Raw genomic sequence first — 18,976 nt, forward strand, 5'->3', positions numbered from 1 at the left:
GATGGTATCTTCTTGTGATGTTGATTTGCATTTCTCTGATGATTAGTGATATTAAGCATTTTTTCATATGCTTGTTGGCTGCATATATGTCTTCTTCTGCAAAGTGTCTCTAATGTCCTCTGCCCACTTTTTAATGGGGTTGTTTCTTGTTCATTTGTTTAAGTTTCTTATAGATTCTTATAAGAATCTGGATATTAGATATAAGATTCTGGATATTAGACCCTTGTCAGATGCAAATACTTTCTCCCATTCTGTAGATTGTCTCTTTGCTCTGTAGATAGTTACTTTTGCTGTGCAGAAGCTCGTTAGTTTAATTAGATCCCATTTGTCAATTTTGGTTTTTTTGTTGCAATGGCTTCTGCTGTGTTCATCATGAAATCTTTGCCAAGTCCTATATCCAGAATAGTTATATATCTGCCAAGTCCTATATCCAGAATAGTTCCTAGGTTATCTTTCAGTGATTTTATAGTTTTAGGTTTTACATTAAGTCTTTCATCCATCTTGAGTTGATTTTTGTGTGTGGTATAAGGTAGGGGTCCAGTTTCAATCTTCTGCATATGGCTAGACAATTATCCCATCAACATTTATTGAATGGGGAATTCTTTCCCCATTTCTTGTTGTTGTCAACTTTGTTGGAGATCAGATGGTTGTAGGCGTGCGGCTTTATTTCTGGGCCCTCTATTCTATTCCATTGGTCTATGTGTCTGTCTTGGTACCAGTACCATGCTCTTTTGGTTACTGTAGCCTCGTAGTATAGTTGGAAGTTGGATAACGTGATGCTTTCACCTTTGCTCTTTTTCCTTAGGAGTGCTTTGGCTATTTGGGTGCTGTTTTGGTTTCATGTGAATTTTAAAATAGTTTTTCTAATTCTGTGAAGAATGTCATTGGTAGTTTGATAGGAATAGCATTAAATCTGTAAATTGTTTTCAGTAGTATTGCCATTTTAATGATACTGAGTCTTCCTATCCATGAACATGGAATTTTTTTAAGTTGTCTGTATTGTCTCTGATTTTTCTGAGCAGTGTTTTGTAATTCTTGTTGTAGAGATCTTTCACATCCCTGGTTAGCTATATTCTTAGGTATTTTATTCTTTTTGTGGCAGTTGTAAGTGGGATTGTGTTCCTGATTTGACCTCAGCTTTGATGTTGTTGGTGTATGGGAATGCTACTGATTTTTGTTCTTCGATTTTGTATTCTGAAACTTTGCTTAATTTTTAATCAGATTGAAGGAAGAGACTTTGGGGTTTTCTAGATATAAAATCATGTCATCTGCAAACAGGGATAGTTTAACTTCCTCTCTATTTGGATGCCTTTTATTTCTTTCTCTTTACTGATTGCCCTGGCCAGGACTTCCAGTACTATGTTGAATAGGAGTGGTGAGAGAGGTCATCCTTGTCTTGTGCTGGCTTTCAAGGGGAATTCTCTCAGCTTTTGCCAATTCAGTATGATATTGGCTGTGGGTTTGTCATAGACGGCTCTTATTACTTTGAAGTATGTTCCTTCAATGCCTAGTTTATTGGCAGTTTTTAATATGAAGAGAAGTTGAATTTTATTAAAAGCCTTTTCTGCATCTATTGAGATGATCATGTAGTTTTTGTATTTAGTTCTGTTTATGTGATGACTCACATTTATTGACTTGCATATGTGGAACCAACCTTGCATCCCAGGGATGGAGCTTACTTGATCGTGGTGGATTAACTTTTTGTTGTGCTTCTGGATTCAATTTGCTAGTATTTTGTTGAGGGTTTTTGCATTGATGTTCATCAAGGAGATTGGCCTGAAGTTTTCTTTTTTTGTTGTGTGTCTGCCAGCTTTTGTTATCAGGGTGATGCTGGCTTCATAGAACGAGTTAGGGAGGAGTCCCTCCTCCCCGTTTTTGTTGTTGTTGTTTGTTTGTTTGTTTGTTTTCTTTTTTCTTTTTCTTTCTTTTTTTTTTCTTTTGAATAGTTTCAGTAGAAATGGTACCAGGTCTTCTTTATACACCCGGTAGAATTCAGCTGTGAATCCATCTGGTCCTGGGTTTTTTCTGGTTGGTAGGCTTTTTATTACTGATTCAATTTCAGAACTCATTATTGGTCTGTTCAGGGATTCAGTTTCACCCTGGTTCAGTCTTGAGAGGTTGTATGTTTCCAGAGTTTATACATTTATTCTAGATTTTCTAGTTTGTGGTCACAGCGGTGGCTGATGGTTCTTTTGTATTTCTGTGGTGTCAGTAGTAACATACCCTTTGTCATTTCTAATTGCGTTCATTCGGATCTTCTTTTTTCTTTGTCTAGCAACTGTTCTACCTATCCTATTAATTTTCTCAAAGAAACAAATTCTGGATTCGTTCATATTTTGTGTGGGTTTTCTTGGCTCAATTTCCTTCAGTTCAGCTCTGATTTTTGTTATTTCTTGTCTTTTGCTAGCTTTGGGGTTACTTTTGTCTTGCTTTTCTAGTACTTTTATTTGTAATGTCAGGTTGTTAATTTGAGAGTTTTCCCACTTTTTGATTATTTCGTTATTTACCTAAAAGTCATTCAGGAGCAGGTTGTTTAATTTCCATGTACTTGTATGGTTTTGAGTGATTATCTTACTGTTGTTTTCTGTTTTTATTGTGCTGTGGTTCAGGAGTGGGGTTGGTTGATTTTGGTTCTTTGCATTTGCGAAGGATTGTTTTACGTCCAAATGTGTGATCCATTTTAGAGTATGTGTCATGTGGCGATGAGAAGAATGTATATTCTGGTGTTTTGGGGTAAAGAGTTCTGTAGATATCTGTTTTGTCCATTTGGTCAAGAGTCCATTTCAAGTCCTGAATGTCATTTTTAGTTTTCTGCCTTGATGATCTGTCTAATACTGTCAGTGAGGTGTTGTGTGGGAATCTACACCTCTTCATAGGTCTCTAAGAACTTGTTTTATGAATCTGGGTGCTTGTTTTATGAATGTTGGGTGCATATATATTTAGATTGTTAGGTCTTCTTGTGGAATTGAACCCTTTGTCATTTACATAATGGTAAGCATTGCTGTGGTCTTCATTGTCTTTCTTGATCATTATTGGTTTAAAATCTGTTTTGTCTGAAATTAGAGTAGCAACCTCTGCTTTTTTCTGTTTTCTATTTTCTTGGTAGATTTTTCTCCATCCCTTTACTTTGAGCCCATGGGTGTCATTGCATGTGAGATGGATCACTTGAAGACAGCATACCTTTGAGTCTTGCTTCTTTATCTGGCTTGCTGTTGTGTGCCTTTTAATTGGGGCATTTCATCCACTTACATTCATAGTTAGGATCAAATCTGTACATATCAATAATGTCATTGTGTTGTTAGCTGGTTATGCAGATTTGTTTGTGTGGTTTCTTTATAGTGTCACTCATCTGTGTACTTTTTTTGGAGTGGCTGATAACAGTCTTTCCTTACCATATCAAGGGACCTCTTATAAGGCAGGTCTGGTAGTAATGAATTCTCTTAGCATTTGCTTGTCTGAAAAGGATCTTATTTCTCCTTCACTTGTGAAGCTTAGTTTGCCTGGATATGAAATGCTTAGATGGACATTTTTTTCTTTAAGAATGCTGAATATAGGGCCCCAATCTCTTCTGGCTTATAGGGTTTCTGTTGAAAGGTCTGCTATTAGCCTGAAGAGATTTCCCTTGTAGGTGACCTGCCCCTTCTCTCTAGCTGCCTGTAACATTTTTTTCTTTCATTTCAACCTTCAAAAATCTGATGATTATGTCTTAGGAATGGTCTTCTTGTGTAATATCTTGCAGGGGTTCTCTGCATTTCTTGAATTTGAATGTTGGCCTCTCTAGTGAGATTGGGAAAGTTTTCATAGATAATATCCTCAAATATGTTTTCAAGGTTGCTTGCTTTCTTCCCGTCTCTTTCCATTCTGTCTGTGTCCAAAAGGAAATGCAATTTTGATTAATTCAGTGATTTGTTTAAATATAGAAGTCAGTTAAGAGAGTTTCCTCTGTAGTTCAAATCAGAATATGTTCTTCAAGTAAACAAAGGCAAATTCAGTGAAAAGTTATTCTACGTCTGATAGATGTTATCAGAAAATAGCTACATAGGAATGAAATTGCATTTGTAAGTTAAGATACCTATAGACCAGCAATGTTTCTGTTTATAGGGTTTCATGGATTTATGATACCAAGCTGTTTTTAGCTTATCTGTATAGGAATTCTGCCTGTTCTAGGAAGACTGACATGTTTTCTTAAATGTAATATTTCTTGATACTCCCTAACACAAGTTCTCCACTTCTGTCTGATCAGGCTCTTTCTTCTCCCATGAGTGTCTAATCTCAGTAAATGTGTACAAGATTTATTTGAAGAAATCAAAAACATCCTTATAAATTCTTTCTTGTTTTTTTTTTGTTGTTTTTTTGTTTTGTTTTGTTTTTTGACATAGTATTGCTCTGTTGCCCAGGCTGGAATGCAGTGGTGCAATCTTGGCTCACTGCAACCTCCGCCTCCTGAGTTCAAGTGATTCTCTTGCCTCAGCCTCCCAAGTAGCTGGGACTACAGGCATGCGCCACCACGCCAGGCTAATTTTGTATTTTTAGTAGAGATGTGGTTTCTCCATGTTGGTTAGGCTGGTCTCGAACCCCCGATCTCAGGTGATCCGCCTGCCTCAGCCTCCCAAAGTGCTGAGATTACAGGCATAAGCCACCACGCCTGGCCCTTGCTTTTCTAGATTATGTAGAAATGATGGAATTGAAAGGACCAGAAAGAATATCCAGTTCACAGGAGCTTCTTCAAGGTTTTCCAAATGTTGGCTGCAACATTTAAATATTTTAAATACATTAAATATTTTAAGACTGTAATAAAAATAACATGCACACTCAGATGTGTTGTACCAAAGTGTAACACATTAGGGATCACAAAATAAAACTAAACTGCGCTACTAGTTTATATTTTTATGGACTACTGATTAAAGCTTCCCTACTAATTTTTATGTTGGTATTTGAACTTCCCATGAATATATGTTTTTATTTATTTTTTATTTTTATTTTTTATATTTTCACTCTGTCACCCACGCTGGAGTGCAGTGGCACGATCTTGGCTCGCTGCAACCTCTGCCTCCCTGGTTCAAGCGATTCTCCTGCCTCAGCCTCCCAAGTAGCTGAGACTACAGGCGCGTGCCACTGTGTCCAGCTAATTTTTTGTATTTTTAGTAGACATGGGATTTCACCATATTACCCAGGATGGTCTCGATCTCCTGACCTCATCATCCACCTGCCTCGGCCTCCCAAAGTACTGGCATTGCAGGCATGAGCCACCACGCCCAGCCCATATATATTTTTTTTGTTATTATTATACTTTAAGATTTAGGACACATGTGTACAATGTGCAGGTTTGTTACATATGTATACATGTGCCATGTTGGTGTGCTGCACCCATTAACTCGTCATTTAACATTAGGTATCTCTCCTAATGCTATCCCTCGCCCCTCCCCCCACTCCACAACAGTCCCTGGTGTGTGATGTTCCCCTTCCTGTGTCCATGTGTTCTCATTGTTCAATTCCTACCTATGAGTGAGAACTTGCGGTGTTTGGTTTTTTGTCCTTGCAATAGTTTGCTGAGAATGATGGTTTCCAGCTTCATCCATGTCCCTACAAAGGACATGAACTCATCATTTTTTATGGCTGCGTAGTATTCCATGGTGTATATGTGCCACATTTTCTTAATCCAGTCTATCACTGTTGGACATTTGGGTTGGTTCCAAGTCTTTCCTATTGTGAATAGTCCCTCAATAAACATACGTGTGCGTGTGTCTTTGTAGCAGCATGATTTATAATTCTTTGGGTATATACCCAGTAATGGGATGGCTGGGTCAAATGGTATTTCTAGTTCTAGATCCCTGAGGAATCGCCACACCGACTTCCACAATGGTTGAACTAGTTTACAGTCCCACTAACAGTGTAAAAGTGTTCCTGTTTCTCCACATTCTCTCCAGCACCTGTTGTCTGACTTTTTAATGATTGCCATTCTAACTGGTGTGAGATGGTATCTCACTGTGGTTTTGGTTTGCATTTCTCTGATGGCCAGTGATGATGAGCATTTTTTCATGTGTTTTTTGGCTGCATACATGCCTTCTTTTGAGAAGTGTCTGTTCATATCCTTCGCCCACTTTTTGATGGGGTTGTTTGTTTTTTTCTTGTAAATTTGTTTGAGTTCATTGTAGATTCTGGACATAAGCCCTTTGTCAGATGAGTAGGTTGCAAAAATTTTCTCCCATTCTGTAGGTTGCCTGTTCACTCTGATGGTGGTTTCTTTTGCTGTGCAGAAGCTCTTTAGTTTAATTAGCTCCCATTTGTCAATTTTGGCTTTTGTTGCCATTGCTTTTGGTGTTTTAGACATGAAGTCCTTGCCCATGCCTATGTCCTGAATGGTATTGCCTAGGTTTTCTTCTAGGGTTTTGATGGTTTTAGGTCTAACATGTAAGTCTTTAATCCATCTTGAATTAATTTTTGTAAAAGGTGTAAGGAAGGGATCCAGTTTCAGCTTTCTCCATATGGCTAGCCAGTTTTCCCAGCACCATTTATTAAATAGGGAATCCTTTCCCCATTGCTTGTTTTTGTCAGGTTTGTCAGAGATCAGATAGTTGTAGATATGTGGCATTATTTCTGAGGGCTCTGTTCTGTTCCATTGGTCTACATCTCTGTTTTGGTACCAGTACCATGCTGTTTTGGTTACTGTAACCTTGTAGTATAGTTTGAAGTCAGGTAGCGTGATGCCTCCAGCTTTGTTCTTTTGGCTTAGGATTGACTTGGCAATGTGGGCTCCTTTTTGGTTCCATATGAACTTTAAAGTAGTTTTTTCCAATTCTGTGAAGAAAGTCATCAGTAGCTTGATGGGGATGGCATTGAATTTATAAGTTACCTTGGGCAGAATGTCCATTTTCATGATATTGATTCTTCCTACCCATGAGCATGGAATGTTCTTCCATTTGTTTGTATCCTCTTTTATTTCATTGAGCAGTGGTTTGTAGTTCTCCTTGAAGAGGTCCTTCACATCCCTTGTAAGTTGGATTCCTAGGTATTTTATTCTCTTTGAAGCAATTGTGAATGGGAGTTCCCTCATGATTTGGCTCTCTGTTTGTCTATTATTGCTGTATAAGAATGCTTGTGATTTTTTCACACTGATTTTGTATCCTGAGACTTTGCTGAAGTTGCTTATCAGCTTAAGGAGATTTTGGGCTGAGATGATGGGGTTTTCTAGATATACAATTATGTCATCTGCAAACAGGGACAATTTGACTTCCTCTTTTCCTAATTGAATGGCCTTTATTTCCTTCTCCTGCCTGATTGCCCTGGCCAGAACTTCCAACACTATGTTGAATAGGAGTAGTGAGAGAGGGCATCCCTGTCTTGTGCGAGTTTTCAAAGGGAATGCTTCCAGTTTTTGCCCATTCAGTATGATGTTGGCTACGGGTTTGTCATAAATAGCTCTTATTATTTTGGGATACATCCCATCAATACCTAATTTACTGAGAGTTTTTAGCATGAAGGGGTATTGAATTTTGTCAAAGGCCTTTTCTGCATCTATTGAGATAATCATGTGGTTTTTGTCTTTGGTTCTGTTTATATGCTGGATTACGTTTATTGATTTTCGTATGTTGAACCAGCCTTGCATCCCAGGGATGAAGCCCACTTGATCATGGTGGATAAGCTTTTTGATGTGTTGCTGGATTCAGTTTGCCAGTATTTCATTGAGGATTTTTGCATCACTGTTCATCAAGGATATTGGTCTAAAATTCTCTTTTTTGGTTGTGTCTCTGCCAGGCTTTGGTATCAGGATGATGCTGGCCTCATAAAATGAGGTAGGGAGGATTCCCTCTTTTTCTATTGATTGGAATAGTTTCAGAAGGAGTGGTACCAGCTCCTCCTTGTACCTCTGGTAGAATTCGGCTGTGAATCTATCTGGTCCTGGACTTTTTTTAGTTGGTAAGCTATTAATTATTGCCTCAATTTCAGAGCCTGTTATTGGTCTTTTCATAGATTCAGCTTCTTCCTGGTTTAGTCTTGGGAGGGTGTATGTGTCGAGGAATTTATCCATTTATTCTAGATTTTCTAGTTTATTTGTGTAGAGGTGTTTATAGTATTCTCTGATGGTAGTTTGTATTTCTGTGGGATCAGTGGTGATATCCCCTTTGTCATTTTTTCTTGCGTCTATTTTATTCTTCTCTCTTTTCTTCTTTATTAGTCTTGCTAGCGGTGTATCAATTTGGTTGATCTTTTCAAAATCCAGCTCCTGGATTCATTGATTTTTTGAAGGGTTTTTTGTGTCTCTATTTCCTTCAGTTCTGCTCTCATCTTAGTTATTTCTTGCCTTCTGCTAGCTTTTGAATGTGTTTGCTCTTGCTTCTGTAGTTCTTTTAATTGTGATGTTAGGGTGTCAATTTTAGATTTTTCCTGCTTTCTCTTGTGGGCATTTAGTGCTATAAATTTCCCTCTACACACTGCTTTGAATGTGTCTCAGAGATTCTGGTATGTTGTGTCTTTGTTCTCGTTGGATTCAAAGAACATCTTTATTTCTGCCTTCATTTCGTTATGTACCCAGTAGTCATTCAGGAGCAGGTTGTTCAGTTTCCATGTAGTTGAGCGGTTTTGAGTGAGTTTCTTAATCACGAGTTCTAGTTTGATTGCACTGTGGTCTGAGAGACAGTTTGTTATAATTTCTGTTCTTTTACATTTGCTGAGGAGTGTTTTACTTCCAAGTATGTGGTCAGTTTTGGAATAGGTGTGGTGTTGTGCTGGAAAGCATGTATATTCTGTTGATTTGGGGTGGAGAGTTCTGTAGATGTCTATTAGGTCCACTGGGTGCAGAGCTGAGTTCAATTCCTGGATATCCTTGTTAGCTTTCTGTCTCATTGATCTGTCTAATGTTGACAGTGGGGTGTTAAAGTCTCCCATTATTATTGTGTGGGAGTCTAAGTCTCTTTGTAGGTCTGTAAGGAGTTGCTTTATGAATCTGGGTTCTCCTGTATTGGGTGCGTATATATTTAGGATAGTTAGTTCTTCTTGTTGAATTGATCCGTTTACCATTATGTAATGGCCTTCTTTGTCTCTTTTGATCTTTGTTGGTTTAAAGTCTGTTTTATCCGAGACTAGGATTGCAACTCCTGTCTTTTTTTGATTTCCATTTGCTTGGTAGATCTTCCTCCATCCCTTTATTTTGAGCCTATGTGTGTCTCTGCATGTGAGATGGGTTTCCTGAATACAGCACACTGATGGGTCTTGGCTCTTTATCCAATGTGCCAGTCTGTGCCTTTTAACTAGAGCATTTAGCCCATTTACATTTAAGGTTAGTATTGTTATGTGTGAATCTGATCCTGTCATTATGATGTTAGCTGGTTATTTTGCTCGTTATTTGATGCAGTTTCTTCCTAGCATCGATGGTCTTTACAATTTGGCATGTTTCTGCAGTGGCTGGTACCAGTTGTTCCTTTCCATGTTTAGTGCTTCCTTCAGGAGCTCTTTTAGGGCAGGCCTGGTGGTGACAAAATCTCTCAGCATTTGCTTGTCTGTAAAGGATTTTATTTCTCCTTCACTTATGAAGCTTAGTTTGGCTGGATATGAAATTCTGGGTTGAGAATTCTTTTCTTTAAGAATGTTGAATATTGGCCCCCACTCTCTTCAGGCTTGTAGAGTTTCTGCTGAGAGATCAGCTGTTAGTCTGATGGGCTTCCCTTTGTGGGTAAGCTGCCCTTACCACTTTTTCCTTCATTTCAACTTTGGTGAATCTGACAATTATGTGTCTTGGAGTTGCTCTTCTCGAGGAGTATCTTTGTGGCGTTCTCTGTATTTCCTGAATTTGAATGTTGGCCTGCCTTGCTAGATTGGGGAAGTTCTCCTGGATTATATCCTGCAGTGTTTTCCAACTTGGTTCCATTCTCCCCATCACTTTCAGGTACACCAATTAGATGTAGATTTGGTCTTTTCACATAGTCCCATATTTCTTGGAGGCTTTGTTCGTTTCTTTTTATTCTTTTTTCTCTAAACTTCTCTTTACGCTTCATTTCATTCATTTCGTCTTCCATCGCTGATACCCTTTCTTCCAGTTGATCGCATCGGTTACTGAGGCTTGTGCATTCTTCATGTAGTTCTCATGCCTTGGTTTTCAGCTCCATCTGGTCCTTTAAGGACTTCTCTGCATTGGTTATTCTAGGTATCCATTCGTCTAATTTTTTTTTCAAAGTTTTTAACTTCTTTGCCATTGGTTCGAACTTCCTGCTTTAGCTCGGAGTAGTTTGATCTTCTGAAGCCTTCCTCTCTCAACTTGTCAAAGTCGTTCTCCGTCCAGCTTTGTTCCGTTGCTGGTGAGGAGCTGCGTTCCTTTGGACGAGGAGAGATGCTCTGATTTTTAGAGTTTCCGGTTTTTCTGCTCTGTTTTTTCCCCATCTTTGTGGTTTTATCTACCTTTGGTCTTTGATGATGGTGATGTACAGATGGGTTTTTGGTGTGGATGTCCTTTCTGTTTGTTAGTTTTCCTTCTAACAGTCAGGACCCTCAGCTGCAGGTCTGTTGCAGTTTACTGGAGGTCCACTCCAGACCCTGTTTGCTTGGGTATCAGCAGCAGTGGCTGCAGAACAGCGGATATTGGTGAACCACAAATGCTGCTGCCTGATCATTCCTCTGGAAGTTTTGTCTCAGAGGAGTACCCGGCCGTGTGAGGTGTCACTACGCCCCTACTTGGGGGTGCCTCCCAGTTAGGCTACTCGAGGGTCAGGGACTCACTTGAGGAGGCAGTCTGCCTGTTCTCAGATCTCAAGCTGCGTGTTGGGAGAACCACTGCTCTCTTCAAAGCTGTCAGACAGGGACATTTAAGACTGCAGAGCTTATTGCTGTCTTTTGTTTGTCTGTGCCCTGCCCCCAGAGGTGGAGCCTACAGAGGCAGGCAGGCCTCCTTGAGCTGTGGTGGGCTCCACCCGGTTCGAGCTTCCTGGCCGCTTTGTTTACCTACTCAAGCCTGAGCAATGGCGGGCGCCCCTCCCCCAGCCTCGCTGCTACCTTACAGTTTGATCTCAGACTGCTGTGCTAGCAATGAGTGAGGTTCCTTGGGCATAGGACCCTCCGAGCCAGGTGCGGGATATAATCTCCTGGTGTGCCGTTTGTTAAGCCCGTTGGAAGAGTGCAGTATTAGGGTGGGAGTGATCTGATCTTCCAGGTGCCATCTGTCACCCCTTTCTTTGACCAGGAAAGGGAATTCCCTGACCCCTTGCACTTCCCGGGCGAGGCATTGCCCTGCTTCGGCTCACACACAGTGCACTGCACCCACTGTCCTGCACCCACTGTCTGGCGCTCCCCCATGAGATGAACCCAGTACCTCAGTTGGAAATGCAGAAATCACCTGTCTTCTGCATCGCTCACGCTGGGAGCTGTAGACTGGAGCTGTTCCTATTTGGCCATCTTATATGTTTTTATTTTTAAGTTTATAGCTGGCCTTTTTAAATCTTGGGTGCAATATTACATACCCAAATCAAATTATACAAGCAAGACCACTGCTGCAGCATATGTATGCCATGGATTTGGGTCATAATCCCAAAAGCCACAATCCTGAAGCCATAACCCCAAATATTGAAATCCTGAAACATTGAATTCCCTAGTGTCTAAAATCTTTAAAGTTACTATCTCAAAAGATCAAAATCTCAGAAATGTTATTCTGGAAAAAATAATTTTAAAAATTCTTTAAAGACTTTTATTTACACTTTGAAAAGAGGATCTATTTGACAAACATAAAAACATGTCACAACACTTCACAGGCCACTTTACACAATGAAATAGGAAATAATAACATACATATTTTTGCCAGCAGAAACAGATATACTAAAGACAGTCACATAGGTGAAACATTTATGAGCAGATGAACCATATTCATGAAGAAATAGGCCAAAAAGTGAAATATATAAACACCTATTACTAAGGTTGGTAATTGTTTGCACCTAGCTTTATGACTGCAATCATCTGAAATACCATGACAGACAACCTAAGTCTTTTGATGAGATTAATCAAAAGCCTTAACAGGTCACCACCACATATGCCCAAAGAACCGAGATCATGAGAATTTTGGTTTTTATCTTTTTGAAATGCAGATATACAAAAAGGACCTGTCTTTATTTATTGAGGAAGTTACAACATTTTATGTACACCCGCAATGTTTTCACACAAAGTCATCTTGTGATAATGTACTTTCATGGAGTCAAATTTGCAATAAATGCATAAAATGGATTAGAACTCTCTAAAAGTTTTACATATTTTGTACATCCAGTATTGGAAATGATGCAAAGATCAAATACATAGTGTATCATATTGGTGCTATATGTGAAGCTACAGAAGTCATACACAACTGATAATTTGGCAGGGGAGATTTTTTGTATTTTTCATCTGCCTTTTCACTACTGTGATCTTCAAAACACTCACTGCACTTGTATTTGCAGAGTCGTAGTGGCCTACACATTTTGTAAGTAAATGCTGTCACTTGAAATTCTGGTTACTGCTCAGACATTTCAGTTAAGCAATTTTCTGCTTTCACACACCAATAATAATCAGCTTTTAAACTTTGTATCTGTCATTATTAAGTAGCCTTGTACACTTACCTGATCCTAGCCCTTTTGCAACAGAATAGTTTCACAGATCTCTTCCATAGCATTGTGAAGAAGAAGGAAGGATATTTGGCTTCTTGATACCAAATCTATATTAGACAGAGTTGGCCAGAGAGAGATAACCAAGAGAATATGTATATAGATATATGAGAGAAGATTTATTAGGGGACTTGGCTCATGCTATTATGATGGGTGAAAAGTCCCATTGCAGGCCATCTGCAAGCTGGAGACCCTGGGATGCCACTGGTGTAAGTCCTGGAGTCCAAAGCCCAGCAACCTGTAGTTCTGATGTCCAAAGCTGCAAAAGAAATGTGTATCCAAGTTCTCATTTGCCTTTTGTATTACTTCTCTCTAGGCCCCCAGCAGATTGGATGGTGCCTGCCAACACTGAGAGAAGATCTTTCCCACCTAGTTCACTCAGGCTCACACTCCTGGAAACACCATCACAGATACACTAAAGATAATGTTTTACTAGGTATTACTTAACCTAGTCAAGTTAACACCTAAACTTAAGCCGACCAGTCCACCTCTTATCAACCTGGCACCCAAACACATCCCCTTAAACCACACTTAATTTCCAAATAAAGACAAGAAAAAAATAATAGTTCCACCTAACATGATCCAACTATCTCGCGTACAAGTGGAAATCACTAATCTCTTCCTCAGAATTTGACTTTCAGGATTTCAGCATTTGAAATTTTGAGTTTTTGGGATTCTGATTTTCAAGGACTTTAAGGATTTTGATCTTCTGGGATTTCAGCATTCAGGATTAGGGTGTTGAGGATTGTATCTCTTGGGGTTATGATTGGCACTAGTATGCTACATTAAGTATAAGCAGATGTAGGGACATCTTTCTGCCATGTGTACTTTAGCACTTTAAAGTAGTTTGCAATGATAAGTTAATGTGATAATACTATATTAAGGAAAGTTTTCTTGCTTCATTTAAGTTTTGGGTGGTTCTTGTCCATTTTTTATATTTGTGACCAGAAATATGAATAATGATTATAGTCCCTCGGTTTTGAAAACAAGATATTCTATACTCCTCATTCAAGCTGCTGGACCATTTTAATTGCAGAAATCTTAATATAGCCAAATTATTTTTTAAAAAACTGCTACCATTTGTAATAGTGTATTTGTGGTAATCAGAATTGTGTCAATATTTTAAAGCCAAAACAAAATACAGAAATAACATTGTTGATGAGGATAATTTAAAATTGCAATTGTCACCTATGTTCATTCTCTCTCTCTTTTTTTTTTTTTTTTAGAGATGCAGTTTAGCCCTGTTGCCCAAGTTGAAGTGCAGTGGCATGATCATGGTTTATTGCAGCCTCAAATTCCTGAGCTCAAGCAGTCCTCCTGCCTCAGTCTCCCAGGTAGCTGGGACTACAGGCATGCACCACCATGCCCAATTAATTTGTAAAAATTTTTTGTAGAAACAGGGTTCTGCTATGTTGCTAAGCTGGTCTCAAGCTCCTGGCCTCAAGCAGTCCTCCCACCTTGGCCTCCCAAAGTGCTAGGATTACAGGAGTGAGCCACCGCACCTGGCCCCTATTCTTAATAATGAATTTAAATAAGTAGTATCATAATTTGATCTTATGAATTTTTACTAATGAATCTTTTCTGTTTTATTTAATGGCAGTTCCATTTACATTTCATTCAACAATGGAGACTACTGATAAAATAATTTGAAAACTAGTCTAATCTATTATTTTTACAAATTAAGAAATTAAAGATCAGTTTAAATGTGTCTTGCTCAAAGTTATAAAACTAGAAAATTGCAGATTCCAAACTTTCTAATCCTTAGTTCACTGTTTTTCTGATTTGTTACTTCATCTCTGTGTTCCTGTAATACATCTAGTTCAACAAGTCATTTTCTGTGTGCCAGGCACTTTTCTAGGCACTGGTGATATCCCCTGAATGTGGAATTGTGCTGAAAATAAAATAAGAAAAGTAGATTCTATTTGGCCTCCACTCAGTTTTGATTGAATACATAACCTGCAGTTAGCATCTGTGTGTGTGTATTTACCGCTGGGTGATTTTAATATATTATTAAGAAGAACTTTTCTATCTATGGTTATATTTTAGGAGAGTAAAAAAAGCAAGTTTTTTAGTATTTTGAAAGAAGAGGAAAAAGAATAATTAAACTTAAAGCGCATTGTTTGCATACTATGTACCTGACAATTTGTTTGGAAACAAGGAACACAAAGATAAATAAGACACGGGATGTGTGTATATTAAAACAGAGTTTGGCAAGTGCTGTAACATACATGTAACACACATAGGATGAAAGAGGAATAAACAGGTAACTCTAGGCAGGATAATAAAAGGTTACTTTAAGAAAATGGGGAGAAGTTTTTCTATGCCCAGAGAGCAACATATGTGAAGGCTTAGAGTTGTAAACACATTGTTCAGGCATTTCCAAGAAAGTTTAGTGCAACAGAATACAATGGTATCTTGGGAGGAGCTGTGAGTAGGCGTTCTTAGACATTGTTAAATGATTGAGAATGGAATTAATGACATGTGAGGACTTCTTCTTTTATGCCCTTGGTATTCCTCATGCTTCTTTCTATTTCATGCTTCATCCCTACCTCTATTCCTAAGTGTTATTTTAATTTTTTTATTTATTATACTTTAAGTTTTAGGGTACATGTGCACAACGTGCAGGTATGTTACATACGTATACATGTGCCATGTTGGTGTGCTGCACCCATTAACTCATCATTTAACATTAAGTATATCTCCTAATGCTGTCCCTCCCCCCTCCCCCCACCCCACCACAGGCCCCCCGGTGTGTGATGTTCCCCTTCCTGTGTCCATGTGTTCTCATTGTTCAATTCCCACCTGTGAGTGAGAACATGCGGCGTTTGATTTTTTTGTCCTTGTGATAGTTTGCTGAGAATGATGGTTTCCAGCTTCATCCATGTCCCTACAAAGGACATGAACTCATCCTTTTTTATGGCTGCATAGTATTCCATGGTGTATATGTGCCACATTTTCTTAATCCAGTCTGTCATTGTTGGACATTTGGGTTGGTTCCAAGTCTTTGCTATTGTGAATAGTCCCTCAATAAACATACGTGTGCATGTGTCTTTGTAGCAGCATGATTTATAATTCTTTGGGTATATACCCAATAATGGGATGGCTGGGTCAAATGGTATTTCTAGTTCTAGATCCTTGGGGAATCGCCACACTGTCTTCCACAATGGTTGAACTAGTTTACAGTCCCACTAACAGTGTAAAAGTGTTCCTGTTTCTCCACATCCTCTCCAGCACCTATTGTTTCCTGACTTTTTAATGATTGCCATTCTAACTGGTGTGAGATGGTATCTCATTGTGGTTTTGATTTGCATTTCTCTGATGGCCAGTGATGATGAGCATTTTTTCATGTCTGTTGGCTGCATAAATGTCTTCTCTGGAGAAGTATCTGTTCACATCCTTCGCCCACGATGGGGTTGTTTCTTTTTTTCTTGTAAATTTGTTTGAGTCATTTATAGATTCTGGATATTAGCCCTTTATCAGATGAGTAGATTGCAAAAATTTTCTCCCATTCTGTAGGTTGCCTGTTCACTCTGATGGTAGTTTCTTTTGCTGTGCAGAAGCTCTTTAGTTTAATTAGATCCCATTTGTCAATTTTGGCTTTTGTTGCCATTGCTTTTGGTGTTTTAGACATGAAGTCCTTGCCCATGCCTATGTCCTGAATGGTATTGCCTGGTTTTCTTCTAGGGTTTTTATGGTTTTAGGTCTAACATGTAAGTCTTTAATCCATCTTGAATTAATTTTTGTATGAGGTGTAAGGAAAACTGGCTAGCCATATGTAGAAATAATTCCCTAGTTTTTCTCGTAATGATGTAGTTAGAGGAAGGTGGTATCCAAAAACAAACAAACACAACAATAGTCTGGATATGAAGGGAAGATCTCAATGGTGGGAGTACCCTGTGGAGTAACTGTGGTCCAGGGTAGCTCTTCCAGGTTAAAAACTTTTCTTATTCTCAAGAGTGATAAGCCCATGGGATCTAACACAGACCATCTATATTTACAAGAAATTAATTTATATACCAGATTATTTATTTATTTATGTGTGTGTGTGTGTGTGTGTGTGTAAGACTGAAATACTTGAGCTTGCTATCCGAGTAAGTAACTTAATTATATCAGAGCACCTATGAAATCCATCAGATAATCAGAAGGTTATCCAGTGGTGGCCATGGAGGTAGAACAAAATAAGTTAGACTGTTTCGAGGATTATTTTACCCAGGCTGAGGAAGAGCCTTGTCACACAGAATATAGTAATATCTCCCTGAAGACTAGGAGAAAGTAAACAGGTTATAAGATCTCAAGTATACCTTTGAAAGACTTGATGAATTTATTTGCTAAAAGAAAACAATCTTTTTAATCCAGAAAAATTTCAGTGGCATTTTATATATCCTAAAATGAGTAATTGTACAATTTGATTCCATAATTATTCGATTCCCAAAATGAGTTCCTGAGATAATGACAATGTGATATTGCCAATGATGGTGGAAAGAAAGAAAGAAAGAAAGACAGAAAGAGAGGAAGGAAGGAAGGAAGGAAGGAAAAAGAAAGAAAGAAAAGAAAGGAAAGAGAAAGAAAGAAAGAAGGAAAGAAAGAAAGAAAGAGAAAGAAAGAAAAGAAAAAGAAAGAAAGAGAAAGAAAGAAAGAAAGAAAAAGAAAAGAGGGAGGGAGGGAGGAAGGAAGGAAGGAAAGAAAGTAGAGGATTGAAATTTGATGGTTCTCTGTACCCTTTACCTCCTCTAAGTCAAGAATCACCACAGTCTCAATTTCCTTAGGAAAGTTACCTGTGTGCTTATGGTTTTAGCTGGCTTACTGGCCCTCCTACACACACTGGTAATGCATAATGATCTACTAAGAATTCATCATTTACCCTTTTGAAGAAACTATGAAATGTAGGATAAATGGTTATTTAGCAAAATAAGTTATACCTCTTGTCAAGGACTATAGTGAAACCCTCAGCCTTATCTCAAGGTACTTTCTATTCCAGAAGTTGAAAACCCACATGCCTATAGAGGCCAGGCTGATGGGAATGAAGCAGGAAGCTATTGCAGTGAATTGGAGCACCAAGTCCTTTCTGGAGGAGCAGCCACTGCTCCATTCCAGATAATTGTTGCAAGGCAGGAATGTTGGCCTAGTGTTACCATATTGTCCAGTTTCTCAGGTAAAGCAGGAAATAGAATTGTTATGTGAAATCTTTTGATTTAAATATTGTCAATTAATTTCCTTATATTATTATTCTTAAACCATGTGCAAGCCAAACACTTCGGTAGGTAGGGTTTGGCCCAGAGCCCTCCTGTGTATGGCTGGTCTTACATTTTGCTTATCTGTTTGTTAAATTAGAGACTTTTACAGTTTTTGCTTTTCTTCAGTACATCCTCTAAAACACTCTATGCCTCATTTGGTTATATTGAAACTCCCTCCCTCTCCAACCTGAGTACTTTGTGCCTAAGATTTCTGTGGCTGCTACATTTTCTCTGCCATCCTCATCATTCCAATGAGCAGTCAGTCAAGTACTGAATGGAGTCTCCTTGAGATACTTTTCATATGACGCCATTAAACATCCATGGGTTTTACTACTTGTTTCATTCCTGATATGTGAGCTACATAAACACAATAAAAGATCACTTATTTCATGGGGCTTAGAGATTATATGCTCTTTGGGCTCCCTTTTCTAAAATCTGCACAGAAATAATCTTCCTCCTCTTGTTTCATGAAAGATCTTACCTGATACTTTATTAGACTGTAGTTATCTTGAACATTTAATTATATTTGCTGGAGAGATTGATTGAACTTGAGTGTTCCTAGATACATATTCAGACACAGTATATTTGGGTGGGTTTCTTCAGTGGGTAAGGAGTTGTCTTATTTTTCCTTTGAGTAACCTGATTTTCAAGGTTACTAGGGGACTAGTAGGGTATTACTTTACCTCTGTTTGGTATTGATTTATTTATATTTGTTTATATACTTTATATAAAGTATAAATTACTTTACCTTTGTTTGGTATTGATTAATCCAAGTAGGAACTTGGCAGCCATTGCTAAATGAATTGAAGAGTGCTAAATATTTTTATAGTAAAAGTGCATATAAATATTAGTGTATATATAAATACACCATTTGGTGTATTGCAAATCCCCAAATGGACATAATTTGCATTATTTTATTCTCATCGAACAGGTTTGGGAATAAACAAAATTGATATACATCATTTTTCAACAAAGATTTGACGTTCATATATTAAGCTGCATCCCGAGTAGACAAAATACTAGTAATGCACAGATAAGATGTGAAAATTACCCCCAAAACCTTGTTGATGTATTCTTAAATTTGTTATGTAAATGCAGCCAAGTTTTTTTTAATCAGTATTCCTTATG

General features: G+C 38.3%; 1 protein-coding gene across 11 annotated transcripts in view; it reads left to right on the forward strand.

Moving 5' to 3' along the window:
- The window catches only part of MBD5 (methyl-CpG binding domain protein 5), a 475,447-nt gene that overhangs the window by 391,781 nt on the left and 64,690 nt on the right, over nucleotides 1-18,976 (forward strand). For 3 of the 11 annotated variants that reach the window (XM_063647445.1, XM_063647442.1, XM_063647449.1), the window contains one exon: nucleotides 13,841-13,948. The exons of the other annotated variants lie outside the window; for them this stretch is intronic. The gene's annotated coding sequence lies outside the window, so the exon portion shown is untranslated. The remainder of the gene's footprint in view (nucleotides 1-13,840; nucleotides 13,949-18,976) is intronic. 11 annotated transcript variants of the gene reach the window in all.

The sequence above is a fragment of the Pongo pygmaeus genome, chromosome 11 (genome assembly GCF_028885625.2).
Source record: "Pongo pygmaeus isolate AG05252 chromosome 11, NHGRI_mPonPyg2-v2.0_pri, whole genome shotgun sequence".
NCBI lineage: Eukaryota > Metazoa > Chordata > Mammalia > Primates > Hominidae > Pongo > Pongo pygmaeus.